The sequence below is a fragment of the Pristiophorus japonicus genome, chromosome 9, assembly GCF_044704955.1.
Source record: "Pristiophorus japonicus isolate sPriJap1 chromosome 9, sPriJap1.hap1, whole genome shotgun sequence".
Lineage (NCBI taxonomy): Eukaryota > Metazoa > Chordata > Chondrichthyes > Pristiophoridae > Pristiophorus > Pristiophorus japonicus.
Window position 1 is genome coordinate 218541108 of NC_091985.1, and position 18235 is coordinate 218559342.

General features: G+C 44.4%; 1 pseudogene; it reads right to left on the minus strand.

Moving 5' to 3' along the window:
• Window positions 1–18235, minus strand: part of LOC139273708 (zinc finger protein 721-like) — a 494469-nt pseudogene that overhangs the window by 198440 nt on the left and 277794 nt on the right.

The following is an 18235-nucleotide window of genomic DNA, read 5'->3' on the forward strand; positions in this document are numbered from 1 at the left end:
ATGTTGAAGGTTGAAAGATGCCTGTGCGTGGATTTTTTTTAACGTGTGGTGACCGTTGCACACCAGCCACCACACGGGCTTGACAGAGCTAGGTCTTGGTCCAGTGGCAAGGATTAACCAAAACGACTGGAAACCAGCTCTGCTGCACGGACCTAATGCGCACATATGTCGCAGTGTGGACGGTCCGTGCTGCCCCTGGGCCCTCGTCTCTTCTGGTCCCCAAACTCACACCTCTCCTGGGCCACGGTCATGTCCCTCTACAATCTCTCGCCGCTGCTTCACCCTGACCTCGCAGCTCCACCACACGGACTGCAACGGTTCAAGAAGGTGGCTCACGACCATCTTCTCAAGGGCAATTACATATGGGTAATAAATGCTGGCCTTGCCAGCGAAGCCCACATCCCATGAACGAATTAAAACAAAAGTCACCTTCTCTTTTCAAGAGGAAGAGACCCAGCCTGTTCATCCTTTCCTAATAGGCATAACCTCGCATTTCTGGTATCATAATTGTAAATCTAATTTCCACCCTCGCCAATGCCTCTATATCCTTTTTATAATATAGAGATGTACCCAGTACTCCAAATGTGGTCTAACCAAGGTTCGATACAAGTTCAGCATAACTTAGCTACTTTTCAATTCAATCCCCCTGGAAATAAACCCGAGTGCTTGGTTTGCTCTTTTTAACGGCTTTATTAACCTACGTCGCTACTTTTGGTGATTTTTGCATTTGTATTCAGAGATCACTTTGCTCTTCTGCCCCATTTAGATTCTGGTTTTCCAACTAATATGTGACCTCCTTATTTCTGTTACCAAAATGTAATACCTCACATTTATCAGTGTTGAAATTCATTATATGCCAATTCTGCAAGTATATTAATGTAATAAGACATGTAGTACAGCACGGATTAGATACAGAGTAAAGCTCCCTCCACATTGACCGTTCAAACACTCCGAGGGCATATATAACACGGGTTAGTGACAGAGTAATGCTCCCTCTGCACTGTCCCAGGTCATATATAGCACGGGCAAGGTACAGAGTTAAGTTCCCTCTACATATATAGAGTAAAGCTCCCTCTATATTCTCCATCAAACACTCCCAGGCCAACTACAGCCTGGTTTAGATACAGAGTAAATCTCCTTCTACACCCTCCCAGGGCAGTTTCCAGTGGGCTTCCACAGGGCTCAGTAGCTGGTCCCTTGCTTTTTGTGAGATATATAATCAATGATTTGGACTTGAGTGTAGGAGGTATGATTAAGAAGTTTGCAGATGATACAAAAATTGGCCCTGTGCTTGATAATGAAGAAGCAGTAGACTGCAGGAAGGTATCAATGGACTGGTCAGGTGGGTAGAACAGTGCCAAATGGAACTCAATCCGGAGAAGTGTGAGGTAATGCATTTGGGGAGGGCTAACAAGGAAATGGAATACACAATAAATGGTAGGACAATGAGAAGTGTAGAGGGACAAAGGGACCTTGGAGTGCATGTCCACAGATTCCAGAAGGTCGCAGGACAGGTAGATAAGGTGGTTAAGAAGGCATACGGGATACTTGCCTTTATTAGCCGAGGCATAGAATAGAAGAGTAGGGAGGTTATGCTTGAACTGTATAAAAAACTACTTTGGCCACAGTTAAGAGTACTGTGTGCAGTTCTGGTCACCACAGTATAGGAAAGATGTGACTGCCCCAGAGAGGGTAGAGGAAATTTACGAGGATGTTGCCTGGACTGGATAATTTTAGCTATGAGGAAAGATTGGATAGGCTGGGGTTGTTTTCTTTGGAATAGAGGAGGTTTACGAGACCTAATTGAGGTGTATAAAATTATGAGGGGCCAAGATAGAGCAGATAGGAAGGACCTATTTCCCTCAGCAGAGGGTTGAATAAGCAAGGGGCATAGATTTAAAGTAAGTGGTAGAAGGTTTAGAGGGGATTTGAGGAGAAATATTTTCACCAAGGTTGGTGGGGGTCTGAAACTCACTGCCTGAAAGGGTGGTAGAGGCAGAAACCCTCATAGCATTTAAAAAGTACTTGAATATGCACTTCAAGTGCCGTAACCTACAAGGCTATGATCCAAGAGCTGGAAAGTGGGATCAGGCTGGAAAGCTCTTTGCCAGCAAGCACAGACATGATGGGCCGAATGGCTTCCTTCTGTGCTGCAAATTTCTATGATTCTCTGATCGCAAGGCTCGGAGAGGCGCTCTTGAAGGTATGGGGAGCTCGGACTTGTCCGTGGGAGTAACAGACGGCAAGAGAACTCAAATAATCCCGAGCAATGCGGTGTTAGTCGTGGCTCAGTGGTAGTCTCCGAGTCAGTAGGTTGTGGGTTCAAGTCCACCCCCAGAGCATGGAGCATAAAATCTAGGCCAACATTCCAATGCAGTGCAGAGGGAGCGCTGCACTGTCGGGGGTGCCGTCTTTCACATGAGGCCCCATAAGAGCATAAGAAATAGGAGTAGGAGTAGGCCATTTGGCCCCTCGAGTCTGCTCCATCATTCAATAAGATCATGGCTTATCTGATCTGATCTGATCTTGCCTTCAACTCCACTTCCCTGCCCACTCCTCATATCCCACGACTCCCTTATCGTTCAAAAATCTGTCTATCTCCACCTTAAATATATTTAATGACCCAGCTTCCACAGCTCTCTGGGGCAGAGAATTCCAAAAGTTCATGTTCCTCTGAGAGAAGAAATTTCTCCTCATCTCCATTTTAAATAGGCGACCGCTTATTCAGAAACTATGACCCCTAGTTTTAGATTCCTCCACAGGGGGAAACATCCTCTCTGCGTCTACCCTGTCAAACCCCCTCAGAATCTTATACGTTTCAATAAGATTATCTCTCATTCTTTTAAACTCCAATGAAGAGAGGCCCAACCTGCTCAACCTTTCTTCATAAGACAACCCATTCATGTCAGGAATCAACCTCGTGAACCTTCTCTGAACTGCCCCCAACGCAAGTATATCGCTCCTTAAATAAGGAGACCAAAACTGTACGCAGTACTCCAGGTGTGGTCTCACCAACAGTGTAGCTGTAGCAGGACTTCCCTACTTTTATACTGCATCCCCCTTGCAATAAAGGTCAACATTCCATTTGCCTTCTTAATTACGCTGTACCTGCATGCTAACTTTTTGTGCATCCTGTACAAGGACTGCAGATCCCTCTGTATTGCAGCATTTTCTAATCTCTCCCCATTTAAATAATAATTTGCTTTTTTATTTTTCCTACCAAAGTGGATTACCTCACATTTTCCCACATTATACTCCATCTACCAAACTTTTGCCCACTCACTGAGCTGATCTATATCCCTTTGTAGATTATTTGCGTCTTCCTCACAACTTGCTTTCCTACTTATCTTTGTACTGCAAAAGTTTCTATAGATATGTAAAGAGAAAAAGGTTAGTAAAGACAAACATAGGTCTGCTGCAGTCAGAATCAGGGGAAGTCATAACGGGGAACAAAGAAATGGCAGACCAATTGAATAAGTACTTTGGTTCGGTATTCACTAAGGAGGACAGAAACAACCTTCCGGATATAAAAGGGGTCAGAGAGTCTAGTAAGAAGGAGGAACTGAGGGAAATCCTTATTAGTCGGGAAATTGTGTTGGGGAAATTGATGGGATTGAAGGCCGATAAATCCCCAGGGCCTGATGGACTGCATCCCAGAGTACTTAAGGAGGTGGCCTTGGAAATAGCGGAAGCATTGACAGTCATTTTCCAACATTCCATAGACTCTGGATCAGTTCCTATCGAGTGGAGGGTAGCCAATGTAACCCCACTTTTTAAAAAAGGAGGGAGAGAGAATACAGGGAATTATAGACCGATCAGCCCGACATCAGTAGTGAGTAAAATGATGGAATCAATTATTAAGGATGTCATAGCAGCGCATTTGGAAAGAGGTGACATGATAGGTCCAAGTCAGCATGGATTTGTGAAAGGGAAATCATGCTTGACAAATCTTCTAGAATTTTTTGAGGATGTTTCCAGTAGAGTGGACAAGGGAGAACCAGTTGATGTGGTATATTTGGACTTTCAGAAGGCTTTCGACAAGGTTCCACACAAGAGATTAATGTGCAAAGTTAAAGCACATGGGATTGGGGGTAGTGTGCTGACATGGGTTGAGAAATGGTTGTCAGACATGAAGCAAAGAGTAGGAGTAAATGGGTACTTTTCAGAATGGCAGGCGGTGACTAGTGGGGTACCGCAAGGTTCTGTGCTGGGGCCCCAACTGTTTACATTGTACATTAATGAGTTAGACAAGGGGATTAAATGTAGTATCTCCAAATTTGCGGATGACACTAAGTTGGGTGGCAGTGTGAGCTGCGAGGAGGATGCTATGAGGCTGCAGAGTGACTTGGATAGGTTAGGTGAGTGGGCAAATGCATGGCAGATGAAGTATAATGTGGATAAATGTGAGGTTATCCACTTTGGTGGTAAAAACAGAGAGACAAACTATTATCTGAATGGTGACAGATTAGGAAAAGGGAAGGTGCAACGAGACCTGGGTGTCATGGTACATCAGTCATTGAAGGTTGGCATGCAGGTACAGCAGGCGGTTAAGAAAGCAAATGGCATGTTGGCCTTCATAGCGAGGGGATTTGAGTGCAGGGGCAGGGAGGTGTTGCTACAGTTGGACAGGGCCTTGGTGAGGCCACACCTGGAGTATTGTGTACAGTTTTGGTCTCCTAACTTGAGGAAGGACATTCTTGCTATTGAGGGAGTGCAGCGAAGGTTCACCAGACTGATTTCCGGGATGGCAGGACTGACATATCAAGAAAGACTGGATCAACTGGGCTTGTATTCACTGGAGTTCAGAAGAATGAGAGGGGATCTCATAGAAACGTTGAAAATTCTGACGGGTTTAGACGGGTTAGATGCAGGAAGAATGTTCCCAATGTTGGGGAAGTCCAGAACCAGGGGTCACAGTCTAAGGATAAGGGGTAAGCCATTTAGAACCGAGATGAGGAGAAACTTCTTCACCCAGAGAGTGGTGAACCTGTGGAATTCTCTACCACGGAAAGTTGTTGAGACCAATTCACTAAATATATTCAAAAAGGAGTTAGATGTAGTCCTTACTACTAGGGGAATCAAGGGGTATGGGCGAGAAAGCAGGAATTGGGTACTGAGGTTGCATGTTCAGCCATGAACTCATTGAACGGCGGTGCAGGCTCGAAGGGCCAAATGGCCTACTCCTGCACCTATTTTCTATGTTTCTAAGTATCATCAGCAAGTTTAGCTACATTCACTCGGTCCCTTCATCCAAATCATTAATATAGATTGTAAATAGTTGAGGCCCTTGCATTGATCCCTGTGGCACCATATTAGTTACAGTTTGCCAGCCTGAAAATGACCCATTTATCCCTACTCTCTGTTTTCTGTTAGTTAGCCAATCCTCTATCCATGCTAATATATTACCCCAAATCCTGTGAGCTCTTATCTTGCACAGTAACCTTTTATGTGGCACCTTATCGAATGTCTTCTGGAAATCCAAATACACGACATCTACTGATTCCCCTTTATCCACCCTGTTTGTTACATCCACAAAGAATTCCATCAAATTTGTCAAACATGATTTCCCTTTCATAAAACCATGCTGACTCTGCTTGACTGCATTATGATTTTCTAAATAATGGACTCCAGCATTTTCCCACTAACATATTAGTCTAACTGGTCTACAGTTCCCCGCTTTCTGCCTCCCTCCATTCTTAAATAGGGGAATTACATTTGCTACTTCCCAATCTTCTGGGACCTCTCCAGAATCCAGGGATTTTTGGTCGGTTACAACCAATGTGGCCACCATCTCTGCAGCCATTTCTTTTAAGACCCTAGGATGCAGGCTATTAGGACCAGGGGACTTGTCCACCTTTAGTCCCATTACTTTGCCTAGTACCTTTTCTCCCTAGCGATAGTGATTGTTTTAAGTTCTCCCCTCCCAATAGCCCCTTGATTATCAATTATTGAGATGCTTTCAGTGTCTTCTACAGTGACGACCGATACAAAATATTTATTCAAATTCTCTGCCATTTCCCTGTTTCCCATTATTAATTCCCCAATCTCATCTTCTAAGGGACCAACTTAGCTACTCTCTTCCTTTTTATATACCTTGCTAGTTTACTCTCAATCTATTCCCTTTTTTTTCCATCGTCCGTTTTCGTTGCTATTTTCTAAAAAGTTCCCAATCTTCTGGCCTTTCATTAATCTTCGCAACATTATATGCCTTTGTTTTCAATTTGATACCATCCTTTACTTCTTAGTTAGCCACGGATGGTTCATCCTTCTTAGAGTCTTTCTTTCTCATTGGAATATATCTTTGCTGAGTTATGAAATATCTCCTTAAATGTCTGCCACTCCTTATCTGTCTTACCCTTCCTTTGTAATTGCCTTTATTTTTCAGGGCACTATTTTGAGACCCAAGTTTCTTACCCTCAAACCGAATTTGGAATTTTACCATGTTATGATCACTCTTCCCAAGAGGATCCTTTACTGTGAGATCATGAATTAATCCCAATCTCATTACACATTACCAATTCTAAAATAGTCTGCTCCCTGGTTGGTTCCACAGCGTATTGTTCTAAGAAAACATCCCGAATACACTCTATGAACTCTTCCTCAAGGCTACCTTTTCCAATTTGATATGTTTAATCAATATAAAGATTAAAATCATCTATGCTTATTGCAGTACCTTGCTTATAAGCCTCCATTATTTCTTGATTTATATGCTGTCCTTCAGTGTAGCTATTGTTAGTGGGCCCATAGACTACTCCCACCAACTTCTTTCCCTTATTATTTCTTATCTCCACCCAAACTGATTCTACATCTTGATCTTCTGAGAATCAGAACCATCTGACCTCTCAAGTGGGCTTAAAAGATTGCATGACGTTATTTCAAAGAAAATAAATCTCTCCGGTGTCCTGGCTAACATTTATCCCTCAACCAACATCACTAAAACAGAGGCCGTGAAAGGCACATTATAAATACAAAGGAGAAAAGGAACAGGACATCAATTAGTCTCCTCTTGGAGAAATCAAGGAATCGACTCACTGTATGTAGGAAACAAAGCTGATTTATTTGATCGTTGTTTGACAGAGGGTGCAGAAAAGATTTACAAGAATGATTCCAGGGATGAGGGACTTCAGTTACATGGATAGACTGGTGAAGCTGGGGTTGTTCTTCTTAGATCAGAGAAGGTTGAGAGGAGATTTGATAGAGGTGCTATAAAATCATGAGGGGTCTGGACAGAGTAGAGAGAAAATATTCCCATTGGCAGAAGGGTTGAGAACCAGAGGACACAGATTCAAGGTGATTGGCAAAAAAACCAAATGCGACATGGGAAAAAACTTTTTTTTAAAGCAGCGAGTGGTTAAGATCTGGAATGCACTGCGTTAAAGGGTGGTGGAGGCAGATTCAATCGTGACTTTCAAAAAGGGAATTGGATAAGTACCGGAAATAAAACATTTGCAGGGCCACGGGGAAAGGGTGGGGAGTGGGACTTGCAGAGAGCCGGCACGGGCTCGACGGTCCGAAAGGCTTCCTTCTGTGCTGTAACCATTCTATGATTCTATGATATCCAGAAAATAAAACTCCAGCCCAGTTATAGGGATTAATTATGCCAGGGACAACAAACCCCAACTGTCCGAGTGAACATGGTTGAGTCCTGGATGTGATTAACGGCAACAGTAACAGCAGAATCCAACCTCTGCAGTCACTTGTGAACTCGATGTGTCAGCGAAATTGATGGGATTGAAGGCCGATAAATCCCCAGGGCCTGATGGACTGCATCCCAGAGTACTTAAGGAGGTGGCCTTGGAAATAGCGGATGCATTGACAGTCATTTTCCAACATTCCATTGACTCTGGATCAGTTCCTATCGAGTGGAGGGTAGCCAATGTAACCCCACTTTTTAAAAAAGGAGGGAGAGAAAACAGGGAATTATAGACCGGTCAGCCTGACCTCAGTAGTGGGTAAAATGATGGAATCAATTATTAAGGATGTCATAGCAGCGCATTTGGAAAGAGGTGACATGATAGGTCCAAGTCAGCATGGATTTGTGAAAGGGAAATCATGCTTGACAAATCTTCTGGAATTTTTTGAGGATGTTTCCAGTAGAGTGGACAAGGGAGAACCAGTTGATGTGGTATATTTGGACTTTCAGAAGGCTTTCGACAAGGTTCCACACAAGAGATTAATGCGCAAAGTTAAAGCACATGGGATTGGGGGTAGTGTGCTGACATGGGTTGAGAAATGGTTGTCAGACAAGAAGCAAAGAGTAGGAGTAAATGGGTACTTTTCAGAATGGCAGGCGGTGACTAGTGGGGTACCGCAAGGTTCTGTGCTGGGGCCCCAGCTGTTTACACTGTATATTAATGATTTAGACGAGGGGATGAAATGTAGTATCTCCAAATTTGCAGATGATACTAAGTTAGGTGGCACTGTGAGCTGCGAGGAGGATGCTATGAGGCTGCAGAGTGACTTGGATAGGTTAGGTGAGTGGGCAAATGCATGGCAGATGAAGTATAATGTGGATAAATGTGAGGTTGTCCACTTTGGTAGTAAAAACAGAGAGACAGACTATTATCTGAATGGTGACAGATTAGGAAAAAGGGAGGTGCAACGAGACCTGGGTGTCATGGTACATCAGTCATTGAAGGTTGGCATGCAGGTACAGCAGGCGGTTAAGAAAGCAAATGGCATGTTGGCCTTCATAGCGAGGGGATTTGAGTACAGGGGCAGGGAGGTGTTGCTACAGTTGGACAGGGCCTTGGTGAGGCCACACCTGGAGTATTGTGTACAGTTTTGGTCTCCTAACCTGAGGAAGGACATTCTTGCTATTGAGGGAGTGCAGCGAAGGTTCACCAGACTGATTCCCGGGATGGCGGGACTGACCTATCAAGAAAGACTGGATCAACTGGGCTTGTATTCACTGGAGTTCAGAAGAATGAGAGGGGACCTCATAGAAACGTTTAAAATTCTAATGGGTTTGTGGATATCTGAACGGAATATATGGAATTAAGGACAGTAAAGTAAACGGGATATATGAAAATGTATAAGCCATGGAAGAATAGCTGGGAGAATGTCAGATTGCAAATAGTGCAACATCAGCATAGCTAACAGTCTTTCTCAAGGTTTCAAGTCACTAATCCTGCCAATAACATCTAATTGTAATATGAATAGTCACACCACTAGATTGGAACATTTAGAGGCAATGCTTGAGCTTTCAAGAAAAACATCTCATAGATTGACTAATGAGTGGCTGAGTTAGACTGTCAATCCATTTGTATTTTATCTGATTTCAAAACTGTATAACTGTTAACGCTTTACGATGTAACTTCACCTATCCGTAGGGAGTGTGTACGCTCTATCCAGAGAATATATCTTCTGTCTGAAAGGTCTTACTGGCCGGTAATAAAGACTGCTTTGTTCAAAGCACAAGAGGTATTCGACTCAGTAATTTTACTGAACCAGATTGAGGTAAAAGAATCCAGGAATTTACAGGTTTAGACAGGTTAGATGCAGGAAGAATGTTCACAATGTTGGGGAAGTCCAGAACCAGGCGTCACAGTCTAAGGATAAGGGGTAAGCCATTTAGGACTGAGATGAGGAGAAACTTCTTCACCCAGAGAGTGGTGAACCTGTGGAATTCTCTACCACAGAAAGTTGTTGAGGCCAATTCACGAAATATATTCAAAAAGGAGTTAGATGTAGTCCTTACTACTAAGGGGATCAAGCGGTATGGCGAGAAAGCAGGAATGGGGTACTGAAGTTACATGTTCAGCCATGAACTCATTGAATGGCGGTGCAGGCGAGAAGGGCCGAATGACCTACTCTTGCACCTATTTTCTCTGTTTCTATGTCAGCAGGGTAGATAAACTAGTGAAGCCCTTCCCACACTCGGAGCAGATGAATGGCCTCTCCCCAGTGTGAATGCGTTGGTGTGTCAGCAGGTTGGATGAAAGAGTGAAGCCCTTCTCACACTCGGAGCAGATGAACGGCCTCTCCCCAGTGTGAGTGCGTTGGTGTTTCATCAGATCATTTCTGCTTTTATAGCTCTTTTCACAGTCAGAACTCTTACTGGTGTGAACAAGTTGGTGTTCAGTGAGGTGGGATGAACGAGTGAATGCCTTCCCACACACAGAACAGGTAAAAGGTCTCTCCCCGGTATGAATACGCTGGTGAGCATGAAGCTCGAATTAATTAGTGAATCCCTCTCCACACGTAGAGCAGATGAATGGCCTCTCTCCTGTGTGAGCTCGCTGGTGACTCAGATGATGAGATGATTTAGCAAACCGTTTCCCACATACGGGGCAGGTGAACGGCCTCTCCCCAGTGTGAACTTGGTGGTGTTCAGTGAGGTGGGATGAACGAGTGAATCCCTTCCCACACGCGGGGCAGGTGAACGGCCTCTCCCCGGTGTGACTGCGTCAATGAGTTTCCAGCGCAGACGGGCAATTGAATCCCTCCCACAGTCTCCACATTTCCACGGATTCTCCATGGTGCAGGTGTCCTTGTGTCTGTCCAGGTGTCCTCGTCCACACACAGAACACGTGTACGGTTTCTCCCCGCTGTGAATGGTGTGATGTTTTTTCAGGCTGTGTAACTGGTTGAAGCTCTTTCCACAATCAGTGCACTGGAACACTCTCACTCGGGTGTGTGTGTCTCGGTGCTTTTCCAGTCACACTGATGTTTGAAATCTTTTCCCACAGACAGAGCAGACAAACGTTTCTCCTTTCACATTCAAAGGCCGATGATAGTCAAGTGAAGCGAGTGACTTTGTCAGGTCTTGATATAATTGGTTCGAGTTTCCTGTCTGTAAATCCTCCTCTTCTAATATCCTGTCAAAGGTGTTTACGAAAGTCAGCACTGGAAGTGCAGGATAGAAATTGACAATCCTACTTTGTATGGAACATTCTTTCCTCGCTTGTTCCCCCAAAGCTGTAAATTCCCATCCCACACACTCTCCCTCCACCCTGTGCTGAAATCCAAACTTATCGCACCACCTCCATCATTTCTTTCTTCCATCTGCAATTTTCTCACTCCCTCTTCTCTGGTTGGCTTCAGTTCTACATCCAGTCTGTGCAGACTGAGCATAAATGAGGAATGATTTTCTCTCCTGGTCACTGGGACCCTAAAGCCCCGCCCGCCCTCTGCTCCTGTACCAAGATGGCCGCGCAGGCGCCCTGATCCTGTCCAAGAATTTGGCTAGTTACCCCGAGCAGTCGGGTCTATCACCGCGGGTCAAACATGGGGCCTGCGGGCTCATATTCGGGACCTGGGGCCTACACCAGGTGTTTATGAAGCTGCCCAAGCCCACCCAGGGGTCTAATTCCTCCACTGAGCACACAAGTTCCTACCGACTCGTGGAACGTCTCTTCTGCCTCAGACCACCTCCACCACTGGCACTGCGCCTGCTCAGAGCACAGCCCGGTCCCGTGTCTGGGCTCCTGGTGTCATTGATAGAGCACTTTACCCCTGCGCGGGGGATTCTGGCTACAGAAGTAAACGTCGCAACATTTGGTAGTGAAATGGATTGATTCAGGACAGACAGCAGGGATTATTGCAGGAAATAACAGTGCAGTGAGAAAGGAAATGCAGTGGATGTTGTGTAGATGGATTGTCAAAAGGTGTTTGATAAGGTGCCGGACAGGAGGCTTGTTGATCAAATTAAGGCTCACAGTATTAAAGGGAGTGGGGCCGCGCGGAGAGGAAGTTGGGTAAAGGGCAGAAAACAGAGAGTAGTGGAATGGATGTTCTTCAGACTGGAGGGATGTAAATAGTGGTGTCCTCCAGGGTCAGTGTTGGGACCATTGCTCTTAATATAGAGAGAGGATCTGGGCTCGGGAATAAGCACAAGAATTAGAAGCAGGAGTAGGCCATTTGGCCCCTCGAGCCTGCTCCGCCATTCAAAAGATCATATTGATTCATCAATTGATCCACCGCTACGAAAAACAATAAGAATAAAACCGGACGGACCACCTGGCATCGACCTCCGCACCGGCTACGGACCTGACAATGGCCCACCCAGCCCAGTCTTTCTCATCAACATCTGGGGACTTGTGCCAACATTGGAAGAGACGGCCCAGACTAGTCAAGCAACAGCCTGACATAGTCATACTCACAGAATCATACCTTTCAGCCAATGTCCCAGACTCCTCCATCACCATCCCTGAGTATATCCTGTCCCACCGGTGGTGGCACAGTAGGAAACAGTCAGGAGGGTGTGGCCCTGAGAGTCCTCAACATAGATTCCGGACCCTATGAAGTCTCGTGGCTTCAGGTCAAGCATAGGCAAGGAAACCTCCTGCTGATTCCCACCTACCGCCCTCCCTCAGCTAATGATACAGTACTCCTCCATGTTGAACACCACTTGGAAGAAGCACAGAGTAGCAAGGTGCACAGAATGTACTCTGGGCGGGGGACTTCAATGTCCATCAGTACTGGCTCGGTAGCACCACTACTGACCGAGCCAGCCGAGTCCTGAAGGACATAGCTACGAGACTGGGCCTGCAGTAGGTGGTGAGAGAACCAACACGAGGGGAAAAACCTACTTGCCCCCATCCCTTCGGAAAGGGCACGAGTGGGAGCAGTGGCAAGCCTATAATGGGCGTGAGTCAGCCGAGCAGCGGGACTTCGGAAAGGGCGCGAGAGTGGGAGCAGCGGTAAGCCTACAAAGGGCGTGAGTCAGCCGAGCAGACAGCCGAAACAGCACCAAGTGACCTGGGAGGATAAGAAGTAAAAAGATTCAAAATGTGATGTCACAGCAAAGCAGGGAAATGATTGGTTGGTCAGTTTTTCTCTCTTTTCTTGGGCATTGGTTTAAATTAAGAGCTGGGATTAAAAATCTAAACTTTCAAAACGTGAAAACTTAATTAATTAAATACATTAGAGATGGCAGGGCAGGCGATGTGTTACTGCTGCTGCATGTGGGAGCTGGTTGACCCCATTGAGGTCCACGATGACCACATTTGCAGTAAGTGTTGGCTGCTCGAGGAACTTCGGCTCTGCGTTGATGAGCTGGAGTCCGAGTTGCAGACACTGCGACACATCAGGGAGGGGGAGAGTTACCTGGACCCTGTGTTCCAGGAGGCAGTCACACCCCTTAGATTAATTAATTCAAATTTGGTCATGGTTAGGGACAGGAGGGTGTGACTACGAGCGAATGCCTTGGTACAGGAGGCCATTCAAGTGGGGGGAGTAAAAAGAAATGCTGCAGTGGTAGGAAACAGTATAGTTTCGGAGATAGATACTGTTTTCTGCAGCTGTGAATGTGTGAAAATGTATAAGCAATAGAGACAGTGAAGTGAACAAAGGAATAATGGAAAATAACTAAAAGAATGTCGGACTGCAAATATTACAACATCAGCAGAATTAACAGACTTGCTCAAGGTCTAAGTTACTAGTCACGCCAGTAAAATTGTAACATTTACAAGCAATGTGTGAGAAAGCTCTTTGTGGAAAAACAGTTGCTGTAACCACTTGCCCGTATTTAATTGGGCAAGAAAGGCCAGGTATCAGCTAATGAGTGGACAAAGGGAAGGAGGGATCACAAAGGATAGGGTGAACTGAATGTCTCTCAATTGTATCACGTACTGAAAGTGTATAACCGTTGCGACCCTACATTGTAACGTGGCTTGTCCGAGGGAAGTGGGCGCACTCTGAGGGAGAGCATCCCTTCGTTCTGATAAGTCCCGGTCGGTGAAACAATTAATAAAGACTGCTTTGTTATAAGCTGCTTTGGTGTTCGCCTCAGTGTATTCGCTGAAACAGATTGAAGGAAAAAGAATCCAGAATCTACATTTGGTGTCAGAAGTGGGATCTCAACAGACGACTGCTAAAAACTTGCAAATTAAGAGCCAGACTAGCCTTGGACGAGACGGGAGGAAAATGGCCACTGGAGTGAGTATACTTTAAATACCACTCCAGTTTCCTTCGATTTCAAAAGTCTGAGGAAAGTTTGGTCACCCGCTGGTTCTCAGGTAGCGTTCTGAACGAGATCCAGGACAATCTGGTGAATACCTTCTAAACTTAGAATAGGGAAGGTTAGGGAAATCGCGCGGCAACGCAGAAGGATAGGGAAATCTGGAACCTAGAACAAATTAAGTAAGGCTTAGGATAGGTAAATCTGGAACCTAGACCAAATTAAGTAAGGCTTATCGCGCAGCGATGCGAACAGGAAAACCGCGCGGCGACGCGGAGGGATAGACAATTGCGTGGCGACGCGGAGGTTAGGGAATTACGTAAAATTTAGCCGTGGGACTGTGTAAATTTAAAATTGTACTTATTCCAGGTACGGCGTCGATCTTGTATATCACTTGGTCCGCCTAGGCTCTGGATAAGATAACCTAAACCACCGGGACTAATCAGGACCTTGATCCTACGCGGGGCGACGCGAGGATGGGTAATTTAGATAAAACTACGAATTCCCTGAAAGATCATGGATCCAAAAATAGAGCCGGCCAAAACAATTAATAGGAAAGAAGAGAGACTTTTGTGAACGTCTGTTTTAAATGAGAAGTGCTTGTGTAATTTTGATTGCAGAATGAAAGCCTGTTTGGGAAACCGGGGAGTTGTGGTTTGTTTTAGCTCCACCCACTTTTTCAAACAGAGTGAAAGTTTTTTTAACCCTTCGTAGTGTCCTATATGTGGGAAGTTTAAGAGTGTGAACCTTATTGAATTACATTTTAAGTTAGGAATGCAGGTGTGGATATATTCGGATGATAAGTTACGGAGCTAGGAAATGCACAAAGGATAGGTTTGTTGAGTAAAAGATAAAAAAATACATGGTCCCGGTGGTTAAAAAAAAATAATTTATTTGACACGCTCACTTACTTGTCGAAAGAAAACATGCAATGATTGATTACATTGGGTTGAAAGACATAAATTTAGTCTCGGAATTAGATAAAGAATGCCTTTTTTTAAAAAAAAAGTTTCTAAGCTCAAAAAAAATTTTTTAAATAAAGATTGAAATTACAAAGTTTGAATTGGGATTTTGAGATAATCAGAGAAGGCACAGCAAAATACTGAGGTGGATTCAAAAAAAAATTTATTATATTAAATCTGATCTCAAAGAAAATAGGAGATATAAAACTAAAAGATTTGGAAACAATCTAGAACTACCTTCAGGGATCAGGTCAAACTCCTGGGCGAGAGGCGAGCTATCTGCGAAGGTGTAAAAGGGACTTTTGAAAAATGCTAAAAACAGCAAGCTTTAGCAGTTTCGAAGAGACATGGTAACGACCTTGAACTGGTACAATTGAGATAACGAAAAGCAGCTCTCTCAGCCTACGTGCCAATCTTCCCTCTAGTTATGGAAAAGACGGAAAAAAAAGACGCAACCTTGAAAGAAAACAAATACAAAACCTAATTTGAAGAAAGGAGATCTTTAAAAAAAAAAGACGTAACTTACTAAATAGATGCTGAAAGGAAAAAAAAGTGTTCCGAGATGGAAAAGGACATAACTTACTAAATACTAGCTGATATTTGCCGTGAAAAAGATATTGGCTTAATTGAAAAATTTTTGGAAGAGGTAAAAGACACTCTCCATTGACAATGATTTTAAATTATGAGAAAGTTCCACTGCAGTTTGAAAAGATGCATCACTTCGGTCAAGTTGGCAGGAAAACGCCACTAAATTAGGATTCTCATTGACAGAAGGAGGACATGTTAAAACCGTAGACGTCTTAAAAAAAATGCGCGCACGAGAAACGTACTAAGAGATCCACTGGGACCTCTGAGAAAGGTATTGATAGACTACGTAGTCAAATGGTTGGCTTTGCATTGACCGAGGCTGATGACGAAATTGAATTAAACAAATGCTATTAAAAATGTGTGGTCTCGTTTTAAATCAATTTAAAAAAAAATCTTTGGCAAGTACTTGAATTAGGAGTTAAAAAAATTGGAGTTTAATCTAAAATACTGCCATTCCTGATGAGAAGACTTTTATTATGACGGCTTTACTAATGATTTCTGCTGTTTAACGGATTCCTAATTTCTAAGCAAGTTTTGAAGGCACAAAGACTTTTTTTTCCAGATGATTACGTGAAGTCACGTAATTACATCAGCTCGTCTTACAAACCCGTAAAGGAATTAACCCTTTCCATTGACAGCCGTTTTATACTGAACATTATTAATTTGGATTTCTTAATAGAATAAAGACTCACCTGACAGATAAAGGAAATGGTGGGATAGTCAGAATAAAGTAGAACTAGCTTATGTAATAATACTTGCCTGATACAATAAAGAAATAGATACTCAAACAAAACAAATTCAAGAGTTAAAAGGCTAAGATAAATAAGCTGAAAGAGATTTAAAAAAACAGGACTAGACAGATACAGATAGTACAGTGCACAGCCATAGCACCATCACCTGTGGCAAAAGAGCCAATGTACCCCACTTAGGGAATCCATAAACCCAACCTAACCCTGACCTCCAATTTCATGGAGTGACCTCGACATGCATGGATAAAAGATGAGTCAGACTAAAACCTTGCAAAGGATAAGTTAGCCTCGGAAAAACCAAAGCTAACCATCCAAGATGTCATTAAAGCACAGGAGGACGCTCCTGAAAAAGATAAACTGTTGTGGAAAGATTATGGATGTACTTATGACAATGTCTCTAAACTCTGGACCACTCCTGCGGAACAGACTTGCATGTCTGACAAGTTGGCCCTAGGGGTTATTGAATGTATGCACTTTGCTACTCATTGTGGAGCAAGGACAACAAGTGACACGCTTTTGGCCATTTGGTGGCACCCTAGACTCCAGGCGCTGGCCCAGAACATTGTAGTCGCTGCCTTGTTTGCCAACAGCATAATCCAGGGAAGGGAGTCCCCTGTGATTGGGGTAAGACGCCCCTACCAGAAAGTCCCTTTGAGACCTTGCAGTTGGACTGCATTGAGTTGCAAAGAGTTCAGTGCTACAAATATGTGTTAGTAATAGTAGATGTGTTTAGCAAATGGATCGAAGCTTACCCTACCCTGGTTAATAAAGCTCAAACTGTTGTTAAAGTGTTAATGAGGGAAATTGTTCCTAGATATGGTATCCCAGCTTGACTGAGTTCTGATAATGGCCCTCACTTTATTGGCCAAGTTAACAAAGAATTCTGTTCCCAGAAGCGCATTAACCAGCAGCTGCATTGTGCCTACCGACCCCAAGCTGCGGGATTAGTTGAACGTGCTAATCAAACTCTTAAAACCAAGCTTGCAAAACTGGTAGCATCAACCGGACTCAATTGGCTTAAACTCCTTCCCATAGCCCTATTCCAGATCCGAACTACTCCCACCGGCAAGGCTAGACTGACCCCTGCGGAGGTCATTTATGGTAGGCCCCTTAGGACCCCATGGAATCAGAATGTCCCCTCCACTGTCCAATTCCACCACATGACTGAGGAAATGACCACCTATGTTCTTTCCCTGACTCAGGCTCTGCGAATAGCCCACAACCAGGTTCGAGATGCTCACCTCGACCTCCCAGTCTTACCTGAATCGTTTCTCGTGGCACCAGGGTAGTATGTCCTGATTAAGAAATGGATTCGAAAGGGATTGGAGCCTCGATGGGAGGGGCCTTTTCAGGTATTGCTTACCACCCCCACCACCGCCAAGGTTAAGGGGAGGAGCACCTGGGTTCACCTGCACCACTGTAAACTTGTCACCCCATAACGAACCTATTTTACTTGTTGTCCTAACCCCTGTTTCTGTTCCAGACTTCCTCTTCTCCACAGCTGAATAAGGTCCTTCCTAGGAGCGTCCCGACTAACCAAGTGGGTCCCGAGGAGAACAGTTTGAACTCCTACCCGTAGTGATAGACAACGAGCTACACCGACGGTGAACTGAGAAGAGAGGCGAGAAAACCGAACTCTTTGAATCAGCAAAATATTCGGACTATTTATCCTTGTCCATAGAGACACTACAAGAAACATTTTGTTCCCGAGTAATTGTTAACCTAGAGCGATAAGATGAAACTGTGTCTGTGTGCCACAGTCTGTATAGTGACGTTGGTGTACGACAGGTGCAGCGCATGGGAGGGGAGACTGAAGCGAGAGCTCCATGTAAACACCTTTTTGTATATGTCTTATTCCTTTACGCCCCGTTCCACTGACCCTAACTGACACTGTCAAGTGGCTTCTGAGCCAGACTAGCATGAGAGGAGGGGGGCCAATGCAACTACGAAAGATGAAAGGCGGGTCAAGAGAGGGATCACGGAGGGCAGGAGGAGCCTCATACCGTTACCGTGTGGACAACCACGGGGACGTC